The 24,982-nt window shown below is 46.1% G+C and overlaps 1 protein-coding gene across 21 annotated transcripts in view; it reads right to left on the bottom strand.

Annotated features, from left to right (window-relative positions):
- Positions 1 to 24,982, bottom strand: part of ADCY4 (adenylate cyclase 4) — a 1,677,325-nt gene that overhangs the window by 924,865 nt on the left and 727,478 nt on the right. For 2 of the 21 annotated variants that reach the window (XM_069633793.1, XM_069633798.1), the window contains one exon: positions 2,765 to 2,903. The exons of the other annotated variants lie outside the window; for them this stretch is intronic. The gene's annotated coding sequence lies outside the window, so the exon portion shown is untranslated. The remainder of the gene's footprint in view (positions 1 to 2,764; positions 2,904 to 24,982) is intronic. 21 annotated transcript variants of the gene reach the window in all.

The raw sequence follows: 24,982 nt of genomic DNA on the forward strand, positions 1-24,982 counted from the left end.
AGAAGGCAGCTGACCCTTACCATCCTTGAGAGTGCAGTGACCAGACCCCTTGCCCTAGCTGTCCAGGGTGTCCTGAGGTCCTGCTGGCTGTACTGAATCCTAAACCAAGGCATGCTTTGTAAATAGCATATACCCCAGCCGTAAATTGCATAACCCCTTCATTTGCACAGCATTTCATCCAATATTTCCCCCACTGAAAACCCCATTGAGAAGCCCATTGAGAAGCCCATTGAGAAGCCCATTGAGAAGCCCAAATTGTCAGGGTAATTCAGTCACCTTCCCGTAAAAGAAACTATTGTTAGCCTGTGTATGTTAGTATCTCTCTTTTAAAAACCTCTGAGTTGTCTGTGTATATTCTTAGTATTTTATTTTAAGTAAATCATTTAATTCCCCCATAGAGATTCACGGTACAAGATTGTTGAAATTCAAAATGAACCATCTTGTATTTGGTGTTTGTATTTAATTATTATAGTCATTAAAGAGTTGTCTCAAAAGAATGAGTCTCCTTGTAACTGAAAACCGAATTTGTCAGTGTATTGTGTCCATTACCCAACACATTCCTAGTTGCATCTGTCCTGTTCAAACACAAACAGTTGTTCCATTGTAAGCAATCCCTTTTGCCTAGAGGTCTACCTGTAACGTGCCTCTGTCCTTGTCATTGAAGACCGATTTTCCTATTGTAAACTAAACCCCTTCCCTGAGCTGCCTGTCTTTGTAATCCCAGTGTAAACGAATTTCCATTTGCCACTGTATTTTTACCCTTTGCATTTGCTTTTCCCCCAAAAAACGATTTCCCCACTTCATTTCTATTTTTGCCCTGGTATGCCAATTAATATTCCTGCAACTTTCCCTATCTCCTAAAGTGTAAGCAATTCGAACTTCCTTTTATTCTGTCCCATAGCAGTTGTGAGAAATAACCAAAACCCCATTCTGCCATTTTGCTCCAAAAACAGTTTTTTTTCTTTCTTTGCTGGCTTCCCATCTGGGGGTGGAGGGCTTTACCCAAATCCTATTTTCTTCCTCTATTCCTACTCCTTGCCACTGCCTTTCATTCAAAGGAATCAAGTTTAATTGATGTTGGGGGTTGAGTGTTGCAGGGGGGAGTGCTACACCATTGTTGCCATCGATTTGAAAAAAATGGTTCTTTTTTTCCTGTTTTGCCATTAAAGAACTGTGTGAATTGTAATTGGACATCTTAACCTAATTGTTCTGTACCGATCATTGCTGTAGTTTTGCCACAACATTGGTGGCTGTGAAATGGTTTGATTTTCCTTTTCCATTAAATAATAAATTAATAAATAACTTATTGAGACACATCAGCCTGGTTCCTAGTCCATTGTGGAGGTTGGGTGTGAGACGGGATGGAGGCCTACTCAAAAAGAATCCATAGTATATTAAAAATGAAAAGTGCTTCATGGTACGCCACATTCATTGTCGGGGAAGGAGTCCCTGGCTGGAGTGTGCCGTGTAATAAAACCATGACAAATTCAAAATCCGTGATCAGCGTATAGTAGGGGAAGAGATATTACCGACCAAATACTAACACCGACCATAATTCAAATACTCAATTGTACTATTTAACAAAATTACCCGGCCGTTATCTTAACAGTAACATGTTTAAATAAGATGTATAAATAATGTGTAAGCGAACCATGTTTGTCTGTAACTAAATCCTGCAGCAACTCAAAATGTTTTGTATAAGATATTTGTACGCTGTGATACCCAAGGGTTTGGGCGTGTCATTAAATGCAACAAATAAATAAATAAATAAATAAATAAATAAATAAATAAATAAATATAAACTTTGAACAGCAAGTTTTCAAAGGTTAAAAGAAATGTTTAGAAAAATAAAAAGGCAAATCACCCTAGTTTCTTTTGGGGCTGTGAAGGGCTGGCAAACTCTGAGCAAGGAAAAATTAAGGACATGCAATTCACAATCCGCACTCTGAATATGATAGGGGAAAGGGAATACTCTAGGAAAAACACTTTTTAAAGGATGAAAATGAAAACGGATATCTCATTAATTTGGCAGTGCCTGAAAATGACACACACACTTTCAACAATGAGAAAGGCACATAGGAACCATGGTTTTCAGTGAAAATTACAGGGACAACTCACAGGTATGCTTTGGGCAAAGCGACTGCTCACAATGGAAACACGGCTTGGGTTTAATATGACAGATGCAAATGGGAATTTGTTTTTAAACACACACTTTAACACAAAATTAAGAATTGGGCTTTCAGCTCTTACTAAATTGACTTTTTTGGGAACAATTTATATTTATAATGATTCCCAAGACACAAGAAAGGGAGAGGTGGTTTTGATGCTACCTTTCCCTACTCTATGAAGTAATGTGGAAATTAATTGATTTAATACACCAAATATGCTAGGGATCTACACCAACACTGGATTTTCTTAAATAGGAAATAGCGAAAACACATGGACATACAATGAATTCTTCCACAGAAAACAGACTCACTATGCAAGCAAACAAAGCACTTTTCAGATGGAATAGGACTCTAGTCAACAGGAAAACAAGGGATGATTATGTTCCATAGAAAAATGACTTAAATGCACAACTGAACAAAGAGTTTGTCAATGGGAGAGTTACCACAATGTACAGACAAATAAAATACTTTCCAATAGAAAAATGACTGACTTTCAGCAACAGAAAGGATAGGGGATTCTTCCCATTGGGAGTCTCTAGCGTAGTGCTTAAGAAGATGGGACTTGTTTAATCTAGGATGAGGTGGTCTATACTTACAATAGAAAGGGGCTTAATGGACATCAAGGGGCACCATGGCTTCACTTCAGGGACCATCAAAGGATCAGTCAAGGCCTCTCCCTGTCCTCCAAATCAGCTACTCCAGCTCCTTGGTTCACTCCAAGACTAGACCCAATTTCTGCAATGATAGCTTCAGATTTTAGTCAGCTGCACACCTTGGATTTTGTAGAGAGAAACCTCAGGAGGAGTAACCCATTTATAAGTCAAATTACATCACAAAATGAGTCATCCTTCTCGCACAACTGATAGGGCAGTGGTCAAGGGTTTCCTACCCCTCTGTAAGCCGATAGGTCCAGAAAATGGGGGAGTCATTTGAGAAGCCTGGGAAGGATACCCCATCAATCAAATGACAACGACAAGGGTTGGATCTGGCTTCTGTACCTTGAAATCTCACATTTTCATAAATACCCTTTCTCATCAGATTACGCCACACATGTTAGCATATTCAGACACTACATTTTTTTGTGTTTGCAGGTTATTCTATGGCAGCGTCACAGTTTTTCTTGTTTATGCCTAAACTATATTTACTGGAAAATCTGGCCTTCGATGGGCAGAATACCTATCGACTGTTACACATTTTCTCAAATTGTTATGATTGTCATATTTATGCAGAGAACACAAATACTTTTTTTTAATAACTTGATAGGTTGGTGTCACCAAAATCGTTTTGGACCCACCAGAAGCAGCTCACTGACAGATTTTCATAAACCCAAACATAAATAATGTACGATTAATACTTCCCAAGCTATCCCAAAAATAGCATATCTCTCATTGTGTGCAATGGGTCTTAAGCTCGGCCTTCACTCTTCCCCCTCTCCTAGCAGAGATCTCGTTTTTAGATCTGACATCAAGACGGACCCTTTTGTTTAGGTTAACCTGCAGCTTCAAAGGCTAATGGCTATATTTACGACAGGCTGAGCGCTTTTGGTCATAACACTTGGGGATCCAGAGAATTCCTTAACTCATCTCCATGGTAACGCAGCTTTGAAATCAAGTTTCACTTGTGGGGGGATTCCTTTCTTCAGCTAAAATGGCCTCTTTAGCTGCATTTCGAATTTGACATAAATTCTGGAAATACACTCCATTAATTATTAAAATATCACTGCAACGTGTTTCCTGCATACAAAGGTTACATGTGGGTAACATAATTACACTTTTCAAGACTTTGATGCACATATGGTTTTACAAAGTGATACTGAAGGCAAAGTTGAAATGTCTTTTGCAGTCCGCCCACTGACTCCGGCCTGTAGTTATGGCAATTTAGGGCTATTTCACCCCACAACTTTAATTGTGTCCCCAATCATGGCAGGGGTAGAAGGTGACTAAGGTAATGGGGCTAATAGGAAAGAGTTAGAAAGTGGGCCTGTGAGGTGTATATTCATGCATATGGTGACTATGCAAGTCTGGCATATGAGGGCAATACTGTTATATGTGATTGCAGAACCCGGGCATGTGAAGCATATGGTGATTCTACCAGGCACAAAAGCTGGAATTGCTGAGGCTTCTGAGGGTACAGAAAGTATGTCATTGCAGCACTTTACATGTGGTGAATAGGTGAGGCTTTATCTGGCATTTCATGTCAGTTGTGAGGCAAACGAGGCAGCGAGTGGCATGCAATGGCAGTCCCCAGACATGTGAGGATGTCCTTTACATATGATGGATACATCATCCATTTGAAGTATTAAATAAGATGATGGTATTATTGGGGCGTTTGAAGCAGCTCTAGGCAGGCTGCATATTATGGCAGCATCTAGGCATGTGAGGCTTTATTTGGCATTGGAGGAATATTCCTGTCATAAGAGGAAAGAACCAGCATGAGATGGCATTACCTGGTTATGTGAAGCTGACCTGGCTTATGAAGGAAGCGGCACTGGCCTCTGTAGATACTTTAGCGTATTCCCTAAAGCACCATGTCTGCTCAGATGAAATATCAGCGCAGCACCCAAATAAATATGTGGCTGGTAATTAAATATTTTTTGTCTGTTTGATTAACTGTTTCTACTTGTATTTATTGTCTATTTGTTGCAGTTTTTTGTACATGAGTGATGGCACTTCTCGGGATGTCGTACGGGTCAAAGGTCATGTGATGTCACTTCCTCTGATGTCATTGGCATGTGACGTTATTTCTGCTACCGCAGACATCGGAGTCCTTTGTGTTCAGGATCTTTTGTATCTCCAGTTTCTGTTTGTGCCTGATGTCTGTGTGTCTTCTACGAGTCTGCTAAGTGGGCGAGGCCCTACATGGATCCAGCTTCTCCCTCTTGAGAAGACAAAGAGTGAATACTCAGCAAAATATTCAAAATGTATTCTTGAGAAAAGACCATTTAAACCACAAGTCCTTTGAGAGGAGCCTTCAGCTCTCACAATAAGGGTCTGCGCTGCACTCAAGAGGACACATGATTCCTAAGAGCACTCCATGAGCTAGAGAGCACTGCTCTAAACTGGAATCAGGAGTACATGCACAGGATTAGACTGGGAGTGGATAGCTGAAAGGTGGCCCCGGGGGGAATGTGCAAGCGTTTCCCCCAGGGTGATTATGAATGCTGCACAGTCCCGCGAGCTGGCCTGTGCATAGAGCGCTACTAGGGGTATTTAAGGGGGCTGGGAAGGTTCAGGAGCAGGTGACGGTTGGGATGTAGTGTTTGTCCCAGTCACTGCTCCCGAGCCTTCCCTGCTGTGGGGCCTTGGTTGGTGGATGGCGTGTATCTTGGGTGTGGGTGGTATAACAAAAAAAAAATGAAATATTAGATATAGCCATGATGCAAATAGTAAGGTGTGCTGTAAATAAAGCACTGCCTGGTTTACCTGCGGTGAGCGTCCATCAGCAACGTTGTAGGCCTGTTTTGCATCCCCCCGGGGTTCTGGTGAGAGGGGGGCTTGTTGTGCTTGGGCCGCTCCTGCAGGCCCTTTGTCATCCCGTGCGGTTGTGTTTTTAGGGGGGGTTGTGGGCGCGAGTAGCAGGGCAAGTGCATAGGGGGTTAATTTAGGGTGCCAGCTCCAAGGGGTTTGTCCTCAGCGACGCAGAAGGCCAGATAGTACGGTGCTGGGGATTTTCCACCAGGGGGCGGTTTGGCACCCTTAAAGGGGCAGCAACTGTAAGTTAAAGCAGATAGGCTTTCTCTCAAGGCAGCCTATGGCGAGTGAGTGCGGGTTGCAGCCGCGTGGAGGCAGTGTGGTGCGAGACCTGGTTAAGGCTTGCAGCTCTAGGATAGCTGCTGATGCCAAGCATTCAGCCAAGTGGTCCTGTGGGCAGCCTTTATCGGACAAGGGAGGAAGTTTGTAAGGGAATTGTGGTATGTGAAGCTGATTAGTTATACTGCTCGGGATACGATTCCCAGCAGCAGGCTGAGGGACTGGAGCATTTTTCTTTTGTTAGGAGGGACAGCCCTTGCCTGTCATCTGGGGAGCCATCTGATTGAGGGGATTACATATAGGGCCACGCAGGGAGTTTTATATTGTAGGCCCGCTTGGGGACAACTGTTTTTCTTCTGCCATGTGCCAGGCACCTCTGTGGGTGGTCCCTGGATAGGTTAAGGATATATTAAAACAAAAACAAAAAACGGAACATTATTATTCTTGTATTTAGCAGTTGGTGGCACAGTCTGCAGGGACATGGTTTCCTCAGAGGTAGGCTAAAGGCCAAGAGCATTTTCTTCCTAGGTAGAGGTAGGGTGAATTTATCTGGTTATTGTGAGGAGGTCAGGTACTACTTCCATTAAGTATAAGACAGATAGGCCCCGCAAGGATACTTATATTTTAAGGCACGGGAGCCAGCTACTTTGGTGGCGTTGGGGATCGGTGGCATAAAGTGAATTCATTTAATTAGGCAGTAGGATGGCAGGACAGGGTTCTGGGCCTAGGGGCCTGGAGGACACCCAGGCACTGACAGAAGCCCTCAGTATTATTAGCCGGGCATCTAAATCCCAGCAGGGGGGGGGGGCTGTAATGGAGGTTACTGGGGGTAAAGGAAAGAGGTGAGCAGGAATGGTAATGGTCGGCGGCATGGGTCAGGTTGGTTACGAGGTGGGGGCATGCAGGGAGGGAGCTGGGGATCAAGGGACAGATGGGGAGAGGCTGACCGCAGGGGCATTGGTGAGGGCGAGTGGAAGTTGAGTCTCCTCTGTAGAAGTACACACTGACAAGGTGGGGTAGCCTGTGGCCCAGGGGGTGATTGAGGTTCCTAAGGAGAGGATTGCGGAGGGGGCAGGGAAGGACAAAAGCATGCCTTATATGGGCATTACAAAGCCACTGGGTGCACATTTGATGGGGGCGACAAAGGAAAAGATATGGGCAGGCGAGTTTGTGGATGTTTTTAAACTCCTGCATAGTGGGTGAGAGCGAAGGAAGGGTTCAAGGAGGAAGAGCGGGAGTTGGCTGCAAGATCAAATGTGCCGATCACAATTGACAATTGGACGCCAGTATTTATTATATATGTGAGTGTTTATTGCAAAAGGTTTCCCAAGAGGTTTGCAGCGTTACTGAAATACATGCATGCAATAAGGAAGGTGTTTACGAGTTTCGGGGGTTTTGAATGGGTGAGATACGATGAAGAATTTAGGGCAAGGATGGCGGAGTGGTATGGGGAGAGATTGACATGGACCTATGGCTACAATGGATGGCACCTATGCGTCCTGCACCAACGCTGCATACAGCGAGTGGTTTACCTGTGCCTTACCGGCCCTTTCATGCTCACCCAACATCAGAGGAGGCGGGGGGAGGAGCCAGGGGTCATCAATAAACAAAGCTGCACGAGAGTGGTGTGCAAGTTTAGGCATGAGTGTAGTGGATGCGCGGGTCAGCATCTGGTTGCACAATGTTTGCAACAGGGGACAGAGGGAGGGGGAGGGGAGCAGGACGAGGAGTTGTGGGGGAAGGACTATGCTCCAGTTAAAGTTACGATTTTGGAAATGTAGCTCAGTTTTACCCAGACAGGGAAGGGCCAAGATTTTGGGTGAAGGTTTATTCGAGGGCTTTAGGTTGGGTTATCAGACTGCTTCACCATTTATCGGGTCCAGAGGACAGGTCAGTGAATTACTTTACTCCACTTGAAGGCTGCGTAGATCAGGCCGGGGGCTTGGGAGGAAGGAAGGTTGTGGGGCGTTTATGGCCAAATGTGATATTAAAGCAGCGTTTCATTGATTGCCGGTGCATTCAGAAGATTTTTGGTTGCGGGGAATGCAGTTCGAAGGACAAATTTAGGTCGGCAAAGCATTGCCTAGGGGCTGTGCAATTTCAGGGTATTGTTTGAGCATTTTGCTCTTATTGTAGTGGTTTTTTTTTGCATACAGTGCGGGCTGTGAGGAAGAGTTGAATACGTTGGACGTTTTTCTTTCATCAGTGGGGCGGGCAAAGAACAGGGATGTCAGAGGATGCTGGAGGAATTTCAGAAATTGAGGGGGGAATTGGGAGGGAATTGGGAGTGCCATTGACTGTAAGATAAAACTGAGGGGCCGGCGGTGGTGTTGACCTTTCTAGGGATGGAACTGGATGCGGTAGCCAGGACCTCATGCTTGAGAAGGTGTTAGTAGCTCGGGAAATGACATTAGTGGACATGCAGAGGTTAGTGGGACATCTCGATTTTGCGGGTTGGGTAGTGGCCCTGGGTCGCATTTGTGTAGAAACATGGCGCAGTCTAGGGCGGGGGCAAAGTACCTACATCGCAGGTGGAGGTTGGCAGGAACTGTCAGGGAGGATAGCAAGATTTGACTAAGATTACTGGAAGAACTTTCTAAGAGGCAAAAAGGGGCTATATTAAGAGGTTTTGTACTTGGGTGAAGGAGCAGAAGAAGAGTGGCACATAAGGGAATAAGTGGGTAGTGATGCTACGTGAAGTAGCAGGTGTGGGGATTGAACTGCATGGACGGGGGTGCTTGGTTCGCCCCTTGTGCAGTGGGGGGGACAGCGATGAGAGGGAACTGCATGGACGGGGTGCACGGTTGGCCTCTGGTGTAGTGGGGTGGAACAGCGACGAGATGGAACTGCATGGACGGGGGTGCACGGATGGCCACTGGTGTGGTGGTGAAAACATCGATAATATGGAACATTTGCAAGGCTGAACATGGGGGCCGGTGGACTAGAGGTAGGGCTGAGGTGCGACAGAGGTAAGTGCGCAGGGGGAATTAAATGGTACAGACAGGAGACACGTGTAGGGTAACAAGAAAGGGGGGACGGTAGCAGGTGAAGCACGTAGCAGAGAGCAAAGGTTGAGGTGGTTGATTTATGCTGGGGTGTATGGACAAGGGTTGGTCCAGGGGCAACGATAGCGGGGACGTTGACGGGCATTGCTTTTACGGGAAATGGTTTTGAGGCTTTCAGTTTAGCAGAAGGGAAATAGCACGTAGGATGCTGCAAGGATGGGCAAGGGAAAAAGGATGGATAAAGATAATGGGAGACTGGTTTCAGCGGCCCTGTTATTGAGGTTTTCCAAGATTCTGGGTGTGTGTAGGTCACCATGGGAGAGGAACATGGTTTTGACCTGTTTTATCTGGTTTCTTTAGGCATTTAGGGGGTCTGAGTTGGTGGAGGAGAGAAAAGGGGAAGGAGGTCTACAGTGGGGAGAAATTCAGTTATCAGAAATAGGTTTGTATATAAAGATTGGCAGATCAAAGATGGGTCAGAAGGGTAAAGGTTTTTGGGTGCTTCTGGATAGAGGTAGTAAAGAGCTGTGTCCAGTGAGGGCGGGAGTATTGTGGCGAGACATGTAGGAGAAGATATGGGGTGGTTTTCCAGCATGAGAATGAGTTAACAGTGACAGCAGTTCAAGTTCTGGGGGTCAGGAGTTAGGCTTTGTTGGCCTTGGGGGGAGAGAGCAGAGGATTTGGGAACTCATGCTTTCAGGATGGGGGTGGCATTGGAAGGTAACAGTAGGGGACTATCGGAAGAGGAGGTTGGAGTTTGAGGGCGCCGGAAAGGGGGTATATGCAAGGGGTACATCAGAGAGTTGGGAAATGGGGCTGATTAGGACAGGAAGAGAGCAAGCGGCAGGGTATGGCCGTGGTGACGAGAGACTTATAACATGTTTCTTTTGCAGATGTGGCACAGAGGAGTGGTGAGTTGCCGCAGATATGGATTTGTGGACATTCAATTGTAAAATGGTCAGGGAAGGAAGCAGCAAAAAGGAGTTTTGGGACACAATTGGGTTGCAGCTACAACGTTGTCTTATTGAGGTGGTCGGGTGTAGGGGGGTTTAGGTGGAATCAAATGCTGCCCCTGTTAGTGGTTTTGAGGGAGCGCCATGGGGTTCCGGTGGCAATAATATTGCATGCAGAGGAGAATGACCTAGGTAGAGATACAGGGGTATCATTGTTAAGGAAGATGAAAAGGGACCTTAGCTGGTTAAGGGAGATATGGCGCAAGGTGGGCTGGTTTGGACCAAGTTATTGCCAAGGAGACTATGGAGGGGTGCAGTGAACGAAGGGGCAGTGGAAAGGACAAGAACGAAGATTAATAGGGAGATGGCGAAGTTTTGTAGATCTTGGAGGGTGCAAGTGCTGGAGCACCAGGAAATAATTTATGAGGATTTTTCAGTGTTTTGGGAGGTTGGAGTACATAAGTCAGTATTTGGGAATATGTTCTATCTGGTGGATGTTAGGCTGGTGGTGGAGGACATCGTGAACAGTTGGTAGTAGAGGAGAACTGGAGGTAGGAGGGGTGGGGCAGAAAGAACACCTCAGGGGAGGGTTTTTCTGGTGCCGGGCATATGGCCCCTTGGGGGAAGCACAATGTGGTACTTGCGTGCTAAAGGAGGGGTGGGGTTGTTTGCACGAACGGGCTACCCCTTGGGTACAAAGAGGGAGAAGAGGTATTGAAGAAGGAGGGGCAGGGCCTCGGGGAGAAGATGGGTGAAAGCGGGAATTAAGGTTGAGAGGAATTTAAGGGGATGGGAAGGTGCAAGGAATAGGAAGGCAGGATTTTTAAATAGTTTATTTATTTAATTGTGGGGGAATTGAAATTGTTAGTTATTAAATTGTTTGGCAATTTCTTAAAATAGATATGTTAGTCTGTAAGTCCAGGGAGCCAGGTTAGCGTTTTTTGTGGCCTGTCACATTAAAGCAACTTTTTCCACTTAAAAGCGAGTCTGGGTATTTTTGTGCAGTAAGCCCAAAGTGCATCATGCTCACCTTGGGAAGATCACAATACCATGTGACAAGGGTTTCATGCCTCAATTGGACCAATTCTGCCCTTCATCCTCCCATGGTGGATACATTGAGAACCACAAGTGGGTAATAAAGGAGACACCAATGATTACGGTGCTTAGAAATTGGAAGAATATGGTATGTAGCTCTATTTAAATCACTACGGGATTGTGTTCAGTAGTAAACGGTGACGAGGTGTTTCTGTCTCAGGGTTCATGGAGTGGGTGGCTGCAATGCAGGAGTAGAGGGCGTCAGAGGTGAGAGGTTGTGAAGCAGGAACTTCGGGTGCAATATGTTACAATATGAGCCTGGAAGGAGGGCAAGAGTTGAAAGGGCACAGCAACAGAAGATGAGCCAGGGTGCGGTTCTCCGGAGAAAAAACTAGGATATGAAATTGGAGGGAGCTCGATAGTGAGCAGCTAGGTTATGCGAGAAAGCTGAACTGATGGCAAAGAGGGGTAAGGCAGAAAAGCTTTCAGCAGAGAGACCGGAGAGAGCAAAGGTCAGAGGGAGACTGGAGGGAAGAAAACATGGCAAAGATTGGTTCGATAGAGAGGCCGCTAAAAGCAAGAGAACATAAGTGCTAAGGGGAAGATAAAAGGAGGCAGAGGATGAAAGGGCAAAGAAGGAGAGGGACAGAGAGAGAAAGATTATGTCAATAAAAGGATCGAATAGATAGGGAAGAAAAAAAGATTCGTGGGGGGTCTGGGGAAGAACTGTCAAAGAGAGAGGGGGGGAAGGGAAATATAGGAAACCCAGGCACTACTGGGTGAAGCGGGGGTTGATAAAGGAAGTGGTGTGAAGGGGAAAGAAAGGGAGTACCTGCACGCAGGGATTACGAGAGCCGTGTGAGATGGAAAGGCACAGCGTGGAGAAATGGTTTCCGGCCTTCTTGAGGCGCCCTCCTCTTCCCCTCCTGCCCAAACATGAATGGTTCGTTCATTGGCAGCGGAACACCGACGGATTTGTTTTGGCCTCAGTCCAGTTCGCAGGGTGCGCTGGATGCATTGGGGAGAAGGCGAAACACGTTGGATATCCTGTGAATGCTAATGTAGGCCCCTCTTCCATATCGCCCCCCCCTGCTCCTGGGAGTATGTCTGTGATCTCTCCTATGAAGGGCTCTCTTTGTAGGTCCTAGGCTGCTTCTCATGTGACGATCGCCTCTCCCCCATCTTGTGATTTCTTCCCCATGAGCAAGACCCGGCAACCCATCACCGCATGTGCATTGCATTTCTTTCCTTTTAAACGGCTTGTATTTTGCTCAGCTCAGGAGAATACTTGTTTCGGATAGACTGACATCCGCACCTCATAGACAGGTCTGGAGAAATGCAGCGTCTATAACATCAGCCCACAGGACACAATCGGTCACGCTTGGAGTAAAGAGGCTATTCAAGTTTTCGCAAATGTTGAAACCCTTGGGGTTTTAACCTAATGTACTAAGTGTAACCCTTCTCCGTTCCTAGAGACATTCTGCCCCCCAGCCGCACCCCACAAGTGAGGCCCAACAAGACAGAAGCATGTGTTTGGGGGTGATGTTAATACCACAGTTTAGAGGAGAATTGCCTGGTTTTCAGTGCTGGAATATACTTGGGGAGGGTGGGTCCAGACCGGTGAACCGATAGAGCAGACTGACATGCAGATACATATGTTATCTTCTGTTCGGTCCTGCGAGCTAACCCGTAACCTCGAGTAAAGCATCCCGAGTTGCACCTTCTCATAGAACCACATATTGGGCCTTTTTCATGCTCAATAGTACAACCTTACTCTTTAGGCAAATGTAGAAACACTTGGGGTTTCACCATAAATATGTACGTGTAATCCAGCCACTTCCCCTTGCCCTCAGTGCCTACAGACAAACTACATGTCAACTGCAACTCACTGATGAGGCACAACAAGACGCACATTCCTGTGATATTAGTTGGCACTCTTGTTCAGAGGAGAATTGCTTGTCATTTCCGTGCTGGACTGTCCTTGGAGGCAGCATTAGACGGATGGCTATATTTCTCCAATGGAATAACACAGAGAGCAAAAACGTGGCTACAGCCCCACCAATCCCCGAGCAGGTACAATCGCAAACTACAGGTTATTGAGCCTCGTTCCTTCTCATAAGAGGGTCACTCACACTTTCTGCAAGCGTTGTGTACAGCAGTCAGGTCACGTAAAGGCAGCGTTCAAACAGAGAAAACACCTGCACTATAGGGACTAACATATAGTAAAGTCTGGGATGGCATAGGGCACCTTCCCCAACTATACTATACACCTTCAGGTCTTTTGGAAGCTGTGCCTGGCGAGACCAAGCCAGGCCCCAAGCATACACCTATCTCGTATACAATCCTGGAGGATGCATTGTTGAGGGGAGATAAAAGAGCACCCCCTCCGCACAGCCCCCTTACAACCTATCAGTTGTCAGGTCTGGAAGGAGCTGTGCTCAGATGAGCCTCAAGCAGAAAACATGTGAGTAAGTCACAGGACTTGTCTCATAAAACCTGTCTATGTAGAGGTCTGAAGGAAGCTGTGTTCCTGTGAGATGGGTACATGCCTCTTACAGTCTCGGGAGGATAGCTCAGGGGCAACATGCTCGCCTTGGAAGCAAGGTGACATGGAGCGACACAGGTTTGAACCCCTGGTCCGCGCTTAGAAACCTCTGGGTACTAAGCATGTTATAAATAACCTATCATATCATATAGACCTATCTTAGTCAGGGTCTACAGGAAGCTGCGTCCCTGGGAGAGAGAGTTCTTGCCTCCTACATATCTATCTGTGTCCAGGTCTATAGGAAGCTGTGTACCTGGGAGTGGGAGTACCTGCCTCTTACTATTCTATCTGTGTCCAGGTCTATAGGAAGCTGTGTACCTGGGAGTGGGAGTACCCGCCTCTTACTATTCTTACTATTCTATCTGTGTCCAGGTCTATAGGAAGCTGTGTACCTGGGAGTGGGAGCACCTGCCTCTCACTATTCTATATGTGGCCAGGTCTATAGGAAGCTGTGTACCTGGGAGTGGGTGTACCTGCCTCTTACTATTCTATCTGTCTCCAGGTCTATAGGAAGCTGTGTACCTGGGAGTGGGAGTACCTGCCTCTTACTATTCTATCTGTGTCCAGGTCAATAGGTAGCTGTGTACCTGGGAGTGGGTGTACATGCCTCTTACTATCCCATCTGGGTCCAGGTCTGCCGAAAGCTATTTTCTCGTGAGATGAAATACCTGCCTCTAACAAACCTTTCTATTGCCAGGTCAGAAGGAAGCTGTGCTCCGTTGAGAAGGAGAATCTGCCTCATACCGACCATCGGTGAGCAGTTCTGGACGAAGCTCTGCTCAAATACGCACCAGCACAGGAGACAGCTGTGTCCCATTGAGATGAGCAAAGAAGCCATGCTCAGGTAAAACGCAACGCCTGCCACATAAGACCTATCTGTGCCCAGGTCTGAAAGAAGCAGCCATCTGGGGAGGTGCTATACCTACCTCTTACAGACATGGCTGTGACCATGGCATGAGGAAGTCGTGTTCCGGTAAGGCACAGCAGCCTCTTATAGGCCTATCAGTGTTCAGGTCTGGAAGATGGTATGTGCAGGTGAGATGCTGCAACAGCTGCATCATAAGACATAGCTGTGTCCAGGTCTGGAAGAAGCTGTGCTCTGGAGGGAGGAAGCAACTATTCCCATACAGACATTCCTGTTTTCGGGTGTGGAGGAAGCTGTGCTCAGGTGAGGAGAGTATATACCTCTTAAAGACCAACTGTGTCAAGGTCAGGAAGAAGTTTTGTTCAGATGAGATGGAGTTTCCTTGGGGGCACGACTTTGTGTGGAGGTCTTCAGGAAGGTGCGTTCTTGAGGGAGAAAGAAACTATGCCAACACAGGCCTACCTGTGCCCAGGTATGGATGAAGTGGCGTCCTGCTTGGAGAAAGCAACTATCCCTATACAGACCTACCTGTGTCCATGTATGGGTGAAGTGGCGTCCTGCTTGGAGAAAGCAACTATCCCTATATAGACCCACCGATGGGGCCAAGCTCAGGTGGGATGCAGCACCTGCCCCATTTATCTGAAGGTGCTCCGGAGGAATCCCTGGAACTCTGTGGGCACAGACAGCACTTTTTGAAGGTGATAGACGCATCAACCAAGGGGAGACAGTATATTTATGGGGATGCATAAACATCTCTATTAGTGCAGTTGTAAGCATCCCTGATCTTAACTTCCTCGAAGTACCTTCTGCAAATGTCTAACGTCCAACGTTATTCAGGACTGTCCAAAGTCCCCTGGCACATCACCTGACAAAGGTTTAAAATCTCAAATGATAATTTTAATTTATTGAGAAAGTCAGTTGATAAACCGAGTTAGTAAATTCATTGTTTTTATGTTGTAGTATTTAAATAACAAGGTTGTCTTCATACGTTAAGCATTTGACTTGCAAAGTTGGTCAACGAGAGGGTTTGACATGAGCATGAATTAGGGTCATACAAAAGTAAATGGTGTCTCTGTAGGACTGCACTCTGAACATTCTGATTGGCTGACAGGAGGTCAATAACGATTTTCATGTGCTAATAAAAGTTACAATACGTCCAGTAGACTGCGTAGGGCCAACAGGCCGCTGCACTGTAAAATGTATAATAATAAAATATAAAATACAGCTGTTATCATAATGCCAGATGAGATAAAACAAAAAGTAACAGGAAAAGGAAATACAATTCCAGTAAAATATAACCAGAACAGAATAGCTGCAATAAAAAGACAAAACAGACTGAACACGAAAACACCCCTAAAACACAATTCAAATTCTGGAGAAATGAAACGGCAAACTGTTAGTAGTCTGTCCGGCAATTTATGCAAGATCCCATCCACAGCACATCTCAACCTCAGGCATCAACGCGATTCACTACCCATGGGCTGATTCAAAGCTCCATTGGAGACCACAGCACTATGGAAGCTAGTAAATTATGCAGTGGGCGCTTTACAAATAAATAAACATAGGCATCGTCTGAACTGAGGAAGGTCAAGATGCATCATCTCAGCTTGACCTCCAGCCTGTCTGGACCCCATGCCGCTCTCTGCAACCTCATCCCCCTCTGCGGATACATATATTTTATTTATTTATTTATAACATTTTTCTAGCGCCCAAACCCTGGGGTATCACAGCATTTGTATAGCAAAGACAAGAATAAAACAGTAAGACAAGCAAGTGGCTATGGCCACAGTTCGATAGTACCTTGGTGGTTGTACTTGAAATACAGAGTGTCATTATTGGTATTTATTGAAGAGCCAGGTTTTGACAAATTTCTTGAAGGTAGCTTAGATCGCTCTTGTTGGATGTAAGTGGGAAGAGTATTCCGGAGTGAGCGGGCAGTGACAGCGAAGTTTACACGTCCTGCTCGGGCCTTTTTGAAACGTGGTATGACAAGAGAGGTACTTTTAGTGGAATAGAGAGCATGCAAATACTGCTTCTTGGAAATATGCTTATTGAGGTTAAGAGGGGCTGCATTGCAAATGCAGCTATGCGCCAAAGTCAGTGTTTTGGTATCAATGCGGCTGTAGTCAGTAGCCAGTGGACTTCACGTCTGGAGGCAGGAATGTGGTCAGATCGGCGCAGTGCAACTACCAGCGCATTTTGCATCCAAACAGATGACTGGCGCTGCATCAGAGCGCAATTTACTAAAGAACCTTTACACGAGGTGTGGCCTATGTATGTATCTACAGGAAAGGTCTGACAGACTCAATAGATTTGTTGGTCTATTACAAGACATGCATGACAATAAAGAGACAAATCCTGATGAAAAAAATAACCGATACATAAACTATTAAAATGAAAATCAAATCAAAATAGGTAAATGCAGGTGCCAAACCCTGTAAAATATTTCTTGGTGATTTAGTGCCTGCCGTTGAGATATGCTGGTCCTCTGCAAGTTTATAAATCCTATCCTATCTCAGTAAAATAGCTCTACGGTAAATGTGGACGCATGGCACACAGATCCCTGCACTAAAGCAGTAGAGCTGGGGTCGCTTTCCCAGCGCACCGCACTAGCAGCTGAAAAACAGCCTCCCATATATGTTGCTAAAAAAATGAAAACATGAAAAAAAACACTGCTTTACAAAAGGAATCCACTCCATTGAGGAGGAGATGAAGGCTGGGGGAAGAGGAGGGGTGCTGAGGCTTTGTGGAGAGGAACCCTTTGTCAATGTGACATTTAAAATCTGTCAGGGTGTGGCCGATGGGTAAGGGAGGCAGACACATTAAAGGCCTTGTGTTAGCCCTTCAAAAAGGGTCTGCATGACAGTGACATGTTTTACCTCCCGTGCCCTACATTTGGTTCATAACTTGTCAGACGAGGTGAAACCTCCCTGGCAATGCGTTTGCCCGTAAAATGGCAAAGAGGCAATGCCACATGCAGAGACGATCCGATTCCATGCCCGCTTGATTGGTCTTCCCTTTTACAGTGTTTCACGCAGATCAGATCATCTGCTCCATGTCTTTCCCCACTCCATGCGTGGACGATGCCAGGGTCTCCGTCTGTGTCACATTCTGATGTGGGCGGGAAGACTGGCATCACTGTGCAGTCTGCCCACTCTTTGGCATCACACAGGAGAAGGCGGAGGCCATAGGGATCCTATGTAATGGAAACTACTACTACACCCCCCCCCGCAGTGCACAAATGCTCACAAAGCTCCAATCTCACAGCACTGACCACCTCATGCACCCCATGTAAGGCACTGGAACCCAGGTGTCATGCCTTACACCCATCGAGCTGTCAATCATGGGAATCCCTTGCTAGGAGCAGGAACCCCAGAAGCAGTGGTGATCCCGCTTCCGCCAGCAGGAAAATAAGGTTGTTCAGTGTTGCTCCAGGAATGGGAAGGGCTGATCTGGGTTTTTATATTTCATATTTCATTGGTGGTTTATACTGCCTCTTACATTTAGACATGAGTCATTTCCGAGAGACAACAGTAAACAGCAGATCGCAGGGGCTTCGAAGTAGGAAGTGGGCGAAAGGCACACGGCGGTCTGCTAGGCGTGTAGGAGCGCTTTCCCTAGCCACACACGTGTAGCAGTCCAGTGCCTAATTGTTTGCTGGAATCCGAAGTGAATGCGTAAGTACTTTGGGGAGGCTTAGCACTAAGCCTCTTTCTCGGGAAAGCTTGTTGAAATAGCGTGGATTTTAGGGGGGGCCTTTCTGCATTTCAAGTGGTTTTCAATTAGTCTCCGGATGGGTGGGCTTGGGGAGTCCTTATCAGCAGCCCAGGTCTCTGTGCCTCTGACAGGCATCCCCAGCTGTAGTGACAGATGGAGACGTGGGTTTGGGGAGCCAAGTCTGCGGAACTGCCCCTAAACCCGCTGATGACGATATAAGAACTTCCATTATCCAGATGGTCGAAAATATCCATCCCTGCCAACTGGACACCTTCCTAGCTGGGCCCCCAGTGCCAATAGCAGTTCGATGTGTGCTCTGAAACAGCAGCCTAAGAGCTGCCGCGTGTCTCTGACCCTGCTGCTGTTATTCTTCATAAATCTTATTTCTACTTTCTTTTTCCTGTTCGTCCCTTTGCCCAAGCCTCCCAAACAGTGGCTAGCCCTCTCTCTCTTTGCCCTCTGCACCCCTGTCTCTCTCTACGGAAAGCCGAACTACACTGGAAGAAATCCCAGTCTTTCCTCGATCTTTCTGGCCTTCGTCTTTTGACTTCGCCTAGGATACCCCCCTACTTGCTGCTAAGAAACTTAATTTACATGATCTGACTATTTCTCTCTCACTTCATCCTCGTTTTCATGAATAATGTTCTTTCTGCTAGCCCCCTCCCCGCCCCCCATCCTTCTTGGTCTCCTCCTTTCTTCTCTTCCGATTTTGCCGATTGATCTTCCCTTCTAAGGTGTCCACTCTATGCTCTTCCTTCACTCCTCTGCCTTCTAATACTGATGCATCGCCTTGCCTCCTTCACCCTACTAGCTTCTTTCTCTTACTGTTTCTAAAACTGCCTCTTTGTTCACGCGTGGCCACCCCACTGCTTCTTCCTGTGATCCCTTCTATCTTCCCGTATCCACTCTGTCTACCCTCATTCTCTGCTGGGGCTCATCCGTCTTCTGAGCATCTCTTTATCTAGTGCATCATTTCCTTCTTCTTTTAAGCATGCAGTGCTCAATCCCAGTCTCAACAAATTCTCCTTTTGATCCTATCCTCTGCAGGACTTTTCATCCTATTTCCCTTCTTCCGTTTCTTTTGAAGTTCTTAGAAGGCACTGCCTATGTACAGGTTTCTTCCTTTCTGAATCTCCACTCCCTTCTTCCCCCTTTTCAGTCTGGTTTTCCACCCTTCCACTCCACCGAGTCTGCCCCCCTCCCCACACATTTGGAATGGACTCTTGTCTGCTTGTAACGCTAAACTCTCCCCTATACTGATCCCACTTGATCAGAGTGCAGCCCTCGATATGGTTCATGAAGGCACTCGTCTCGGGCACAGTCCTTCAGTGGATTCACTGATCTCTCTGATCAAACTTATTCTGTCTCTCGGGCAAGGCACACCTCCTCCACTCGCTCTCTTCTTTACAGGGCCCCTCAAGGCTGTGCACTTGGTCCATACTGTTCCATTTCTGCTTTCATCACTACTTATAATCTGTTGTCACTTCTGCACATTTGATTGTCGATTAATCTTGTGTTTCTCTTCCTTTACTGACACCCTTCACACCACTGTATCTAACTCTGCCTTTCTGACATAAAGCCCTGGATGTTTTCTCACTGTCCTCACACCAAAAGCGAAATCCTCCTTTCAAGCTACTGCTTCACCTACCCCTTTACTTCCATCTACCCTTTCATCCCACTTCACTCCCCTTTTCTTCTGCAGCCCGAAAACCTTGCTGTTACTTTAGCCTCATGGCTATGATTCTTCTCATCTCTAGCACTGCCTGTGCCTGTCACTTCTAGCCTTTTACTATCCATTGTGCTCACCCTTTTCTATCTTTCCTGGTCTCCAAACCTCTAATGTTCTCGCATCTTGATTATTGCTCTGCACGTTACATTGGTCCTTCTGTCTCCTACCTAACCCCTCTCCACTCTCTTTATAATTCTGCTCTACGCATTCTTTTCTTGCTTCCCTCATGTTCCTCTATTACTTCCTCTGTTCCATCTCTCTTTTGTACAGTTTGACTCTTCTTTTTCCTTCCTTTCTGTTTACAGATGTGTCCATCATCTTGCTCCACTCTGTCTACATTGATTTCCTTGTACTCGCCACATGCTCTCTTCGCTCAAAATATCTACCTTTTTGCTGTTCCTAATCTTCTTTGCACCCAATTCCATTTCAAATCTTTCTCTCTCTTGGTCCCTAAGCACTGAACACCTCTCCACTTATCTATTCAATCATCTTCATGCCATATGTTTTGTTTTTGACTGAAATCAAATTTTCTTTCTACTCTCTAACAAATGATGATGCTTTCCATCGAATGTCAATTTTCCTTGACACTTGTACTCCATTATATACTGTTTTTATTGAACTTTTCAGTGCTTTGGCATAAGAGTACTATAAATTCAAATAGAAACCGCAACTATATGTACAGTAGTAACAAACCTATTCTCCATCACCATATCAAGAGCCACTCAGCCCTCGCAAAGAACAGCTTTGTATCCCTGTGCCAATTGCTTAAGCCGCTCAGCCCTAGCAGTGAATAGCGTTGTAGCCCTGTGCCAATCGCTTCAGCCACTCAGCCCTAGCAGTGAACAGCTTTGTATCCCTGTGCCATTGGCTTCAGCCGCTCAGCCCTAGCAGTGACCAGCTTTGTATCCCTGTGCCAATCGCTTCAGCCGCTAAACCCTAGCAGTGACCAGTGTTGTATTCCTGTGCCAATCGCTTCAGCCGCTCAGCCCTAGCAGTGAAAAGCGTTGTAACCCTGTGCCAATGGCTTCAGCCGCTCAGCCCTAGCAGTGACCAGCTTTGTATCCTTGTGCCAATCCCTTCAGCCACCCAGCCATAGTAGTGAACAGCTTTGAATCCCTGTGCCAATCCCATCAACCGCTCAGTCCTAGCAGTGAACAGCTTTGTATCCCTGTGCCAATCCCATCAGCCGCTCAGCCCTAGCAGTGACCAGCTTTGTATCCCTGTGCCAAGCGCTTCAGTCACTCAACCCTAGCAGTGACCAGCTTTGTATCCCTGTGCCAAGCGCTTCAGCCACTCAACCCTAGCAGTGACCAACTTTGTAGCTGTAGTAATTGAGGTCAACACCAGTGCACACATGAGCATCAGCTTTACAATTCAACAGGACATCCCATTTCCTCTTCAGCCTCTGGTCAATGACTATTTCCCTGTGAGCACAGTCAAGTTCTTGTGCAACATTCTAGATGAACCAACCGTGCAGCTGTCTGCCTTGACATAAGCAGTTTGTAATGCATTTCCTTCCCTTAGGAGGGTAAGACACGCATTTAGACCCATGCTCGGCTGCCATACCTGCTAAAGGTGAAAGGCTTGTGGTAACTCATTGAGCCATATTGCAACAGAACCGAGGCTCTATATTTCTTTTCCAATTCACTAAGAAATCCAACCCCGACGTGAGAGGATTTATGACTGTTGCAGTCCCTTTATTTCATTTGGCCCCGGTTGTGAGAGGCTCAATGTCACTATTACACTCCGCGCCACACTCCCTCGAGCCCAATCAGCCCTGAAGTGACGGGTCCTGTATCTCAATCGCAGACTCCCATAGCAATTCCAGTCGCAGAGATGACAGGCTCTATATCCCTGTAGCACTTCTCAGAGTCCATCCAGCTCTGTAATTTACGAGTTGTCCGTTTGTTCGCTTATCTCATCCAGCCGTAGAGATGGCACCTGTTTAGAGAATCTCTAGGTTTGTGTGCCAGTACTGTCAGTCCAGCCGCTTAACAGCTGACAGGCTCTGTACCCCTGTGCCTGCCCCCTAACCATTGAGCCCTATAGGTGGCCAGTGTAGATCCCTGCACCAATCTCTGGTACCATCTAGTTTGGCGGTGGCAGACTGAGTATCTTTGTTTCAGTCCCCTAATGATCCAGTCTTTAGAGGGTGTAGGTTCTGTCTCTTGACCAATCGGTCAGGTTATTCTTTGGGAGCATGGAGGACTCATCTACGCAGCAGGCCAGGACTCCTGGGCTCTAAAATCATGTATGAAGAGGGTAGTGATGATTCCACAAGAAGCCAGTGCTCTCGTTTTGGCTGCTAGCCCAACACTCATAATCTCATCTGGGAGTGTATGGGTTCAGCACAAACAAAACAATTGTATCCAGTGATAATATTGCAGGAAATAATAAAGAATTAATTTGCAAAGATGAAAAAATATTGCACGAAATAATAGAGCAGGTAAAAAATACCCAACAGCAAAACATATATCGAAATAAAGAAAATGTATTGACAGAGGTGGGTTTTAAGTGGAAAAAAATAAATACACAGATTTAGGTTAAAATTGGGATAAAGGGAGGGAGAGTTTAGGGGTAGATGAGGTAAGGGGGGGGCTCGGGGTCCCCCCACGAAATTAGGTATTTTTACAATGTGCACTGTAAAAGGCATTTCAATATTTTTCCTTGCAATATTTTTGCACTCTGTAATAGTATGTCTATGTTACCATTGTAATGAAATCACAGTGAACCAAAATAATGAGCTCTATCAAAAACAATACGGAATAAACACACAAGGTCCAGACTTTCCAGTTACCAGAGAAAGATATTGAAAAGAAGATCCGAACTCTGAAATTCAATAAAAGCGTAAATGACATGGAGAGTGCTTTAAACGGTATAATCCATCTAAATTATTTTGATGCGTAGGTCCCAAAAGTGAAGAAAACTTCAAAAACAGGCGAAAGTTATCTTCAGAACTTTTATTAGGTTTAAACCGTAATGCAATCCTGTGCATAGACCTTTCTTTACAAGTAAAATGTCGAGGGAAATGTCAGTCTGCATGGAATGAAAAAAGGGAAATTGCAAGTCTCTGGATGGCTCATTGGGCCCACATATATGACAGATTAAGCAGGTTCATTACCTCCGGACTTGGCCTAAAACCCCCCCCGACATATGGGCAACTAGGCTGCCCAGCTCCAGCGGGACATGGCCAGCCATGTCTCGGTGGTCAAATCTTTGGGGGGTGGTGAAGAGGGAGGAAACACATTCGAAAGAAGGTAAAGGCGGCATCAACCTTAATCTCCACTGCCCAAGTGAACTGCGTAGACTTTCACATTCTTCTCAAGTCCTAAGAGTCTTTTATAAATCACAGAAGATGCTCTTGCAACTGGCTTCCTTGTGCTGAGAGGCGCACATCCAAATGACCAGTGCTCTAAGTTAATACAGGGCATCTAATCTAACAAACATGAACGTTTTTAAGGCATTCCTAAAGGTAAAATTAACACCTAGGAACTTGTTAGGATGGTATAATAAAGGAAGCTAGCTCTTTAGTACCTGCAAAGATAGATGTATATCGGTTCGCCCTGCAGTCGCTAGACCAGGCATTCAGAAGCAGCAGCAAAGAGTATCCCCAGGTGACCCAACAGCCTCTCTGAAGAATTCCCAGCACCCTGACCTGCACTCTAGGCCAAGGCAGGCTTATGCCAGCAGCACCCAGTTTGCCTTCAGGAAGATCCTACGAAGAGCAGATCGGCGTTCAAGTCAGGGGACACAAGATGTGCAGGAAATCACAACAGAAGCAAATTCAAGTGTCTCTATGGGCTCCAAGCTAGCAACTCTCATTGGCAGGAGCTTCAGGACCCTTTGGCAAGAGGGTCAATCAATACGTAATAGATAAATGCACTATTGACATAAGCAGCACTAGGAGAACAGTGATGCAGACCCACTGGCTGAACATTGCAGCTTTGAAGTTGGGATGTTTTGCAGCTACAACCACCTATGACTCTGGATCCCTTATGGTCACCATCTAACCAGTGCACACGACCAACTCACCACAACCACACAACACACTAACACCAACACAAAACTCTACCATGCACCTGAGGCACAGAATTTTAGTCATACAGATACAATGCATGAGGCCTCTCACTACCACATGCAAAACAACACTCACAGACGCCAGTTCCTCCTGTTTCGGAATCTATCCTCTCAACCTTTTACCCACTAACCCTCTAGCCCCCTATTTTACAGAGCCATGAGACCGGCTGGAGACTACCCCTGGGTGCTAGCGGTGTGCAGTACAAATCAACATAACATAAGAGACTGGAGGCTTGGCTCTCTCTGAATGTCTTAACTGAAAGTTCAGCCTTTGAAAAGTGTCTATTGCAACAATAATGTAAGGGATAACCACCCCCCTTGCAACAAAATAATATTCTGGGAGGACTTCATGGTCACAGGGCATGAAACCTAATGGTTCTTCCTAGCCCTTCTTTTCCCACCACACGATAGGTTTGCAGACTTTCATGCCACAGGACATTAGCTTAACCCGCCTTGTGAATATGGAAAAAGGCAGCTGTGAGCAGGTGCAACTTTTTCCACACATGTATTGGGCAGGGGGTGAGAGGGTATAGGGGAAAGAATGCCCACTATTCCTCCATGCCGTAGGTTTGGCTGATCAGTCACAATGGCACTAAAATGCCCCTGAGCTATACTCCCGAGACAAATATGACAAATATGACCAAAGCGTTGAAAGTCCATAAATGATCCTTTTCCTCCCTTGCTAGGTGATTGGGTACGCTGCACCTAAAATCCCTTGATAAATTAATAAAGGCTTAGACAGCGCTAATCTCCTGAAATGATCCTGCCTTGCAGGCACAACTCTCAATAACTGGTTGTACTAACATGGCCAACCATGAGGGCACCATACTAGGGAAAGCGCTCCAGCTGATCCTCGAAACGAAACTCGCACATCGTCTAGTGAAGTTACAGTTGTAGCAGGATATATACACGAACACATCCACAAATCACACACCTCAAAGCTTTAGCAAATCCAAAACTAGACTGCTAAGAGTGGCCTCAATAGGGGGAAACACAGTTCTTTTCCCAGAACTGAGGTCTTAGGGTGTTAGGTTAATGTAGCTGTGTAGCTGGGCATCTTGGCTCTTGCTCTCGTGGGGTGCTGTGGGACTTGAAGCCTATCAATAGAACAGGAAAAGACCAAATAAATCGTACTAGAG

This window comes from Ambystoma mexicanum, chromosome 13, assembly GCF_040938575.1.
Source record: "Ambystoma mexicanum isolate Mex_15411 chromosome 13, UKY_AmexF1_1, whole genome shotgun sequence".
NCBI lineage: Eukaryota > Metazoa > Chordata > Amphibia > Caudata > Ambystomatidae > Ambystoma > Ambystoma mexicanum.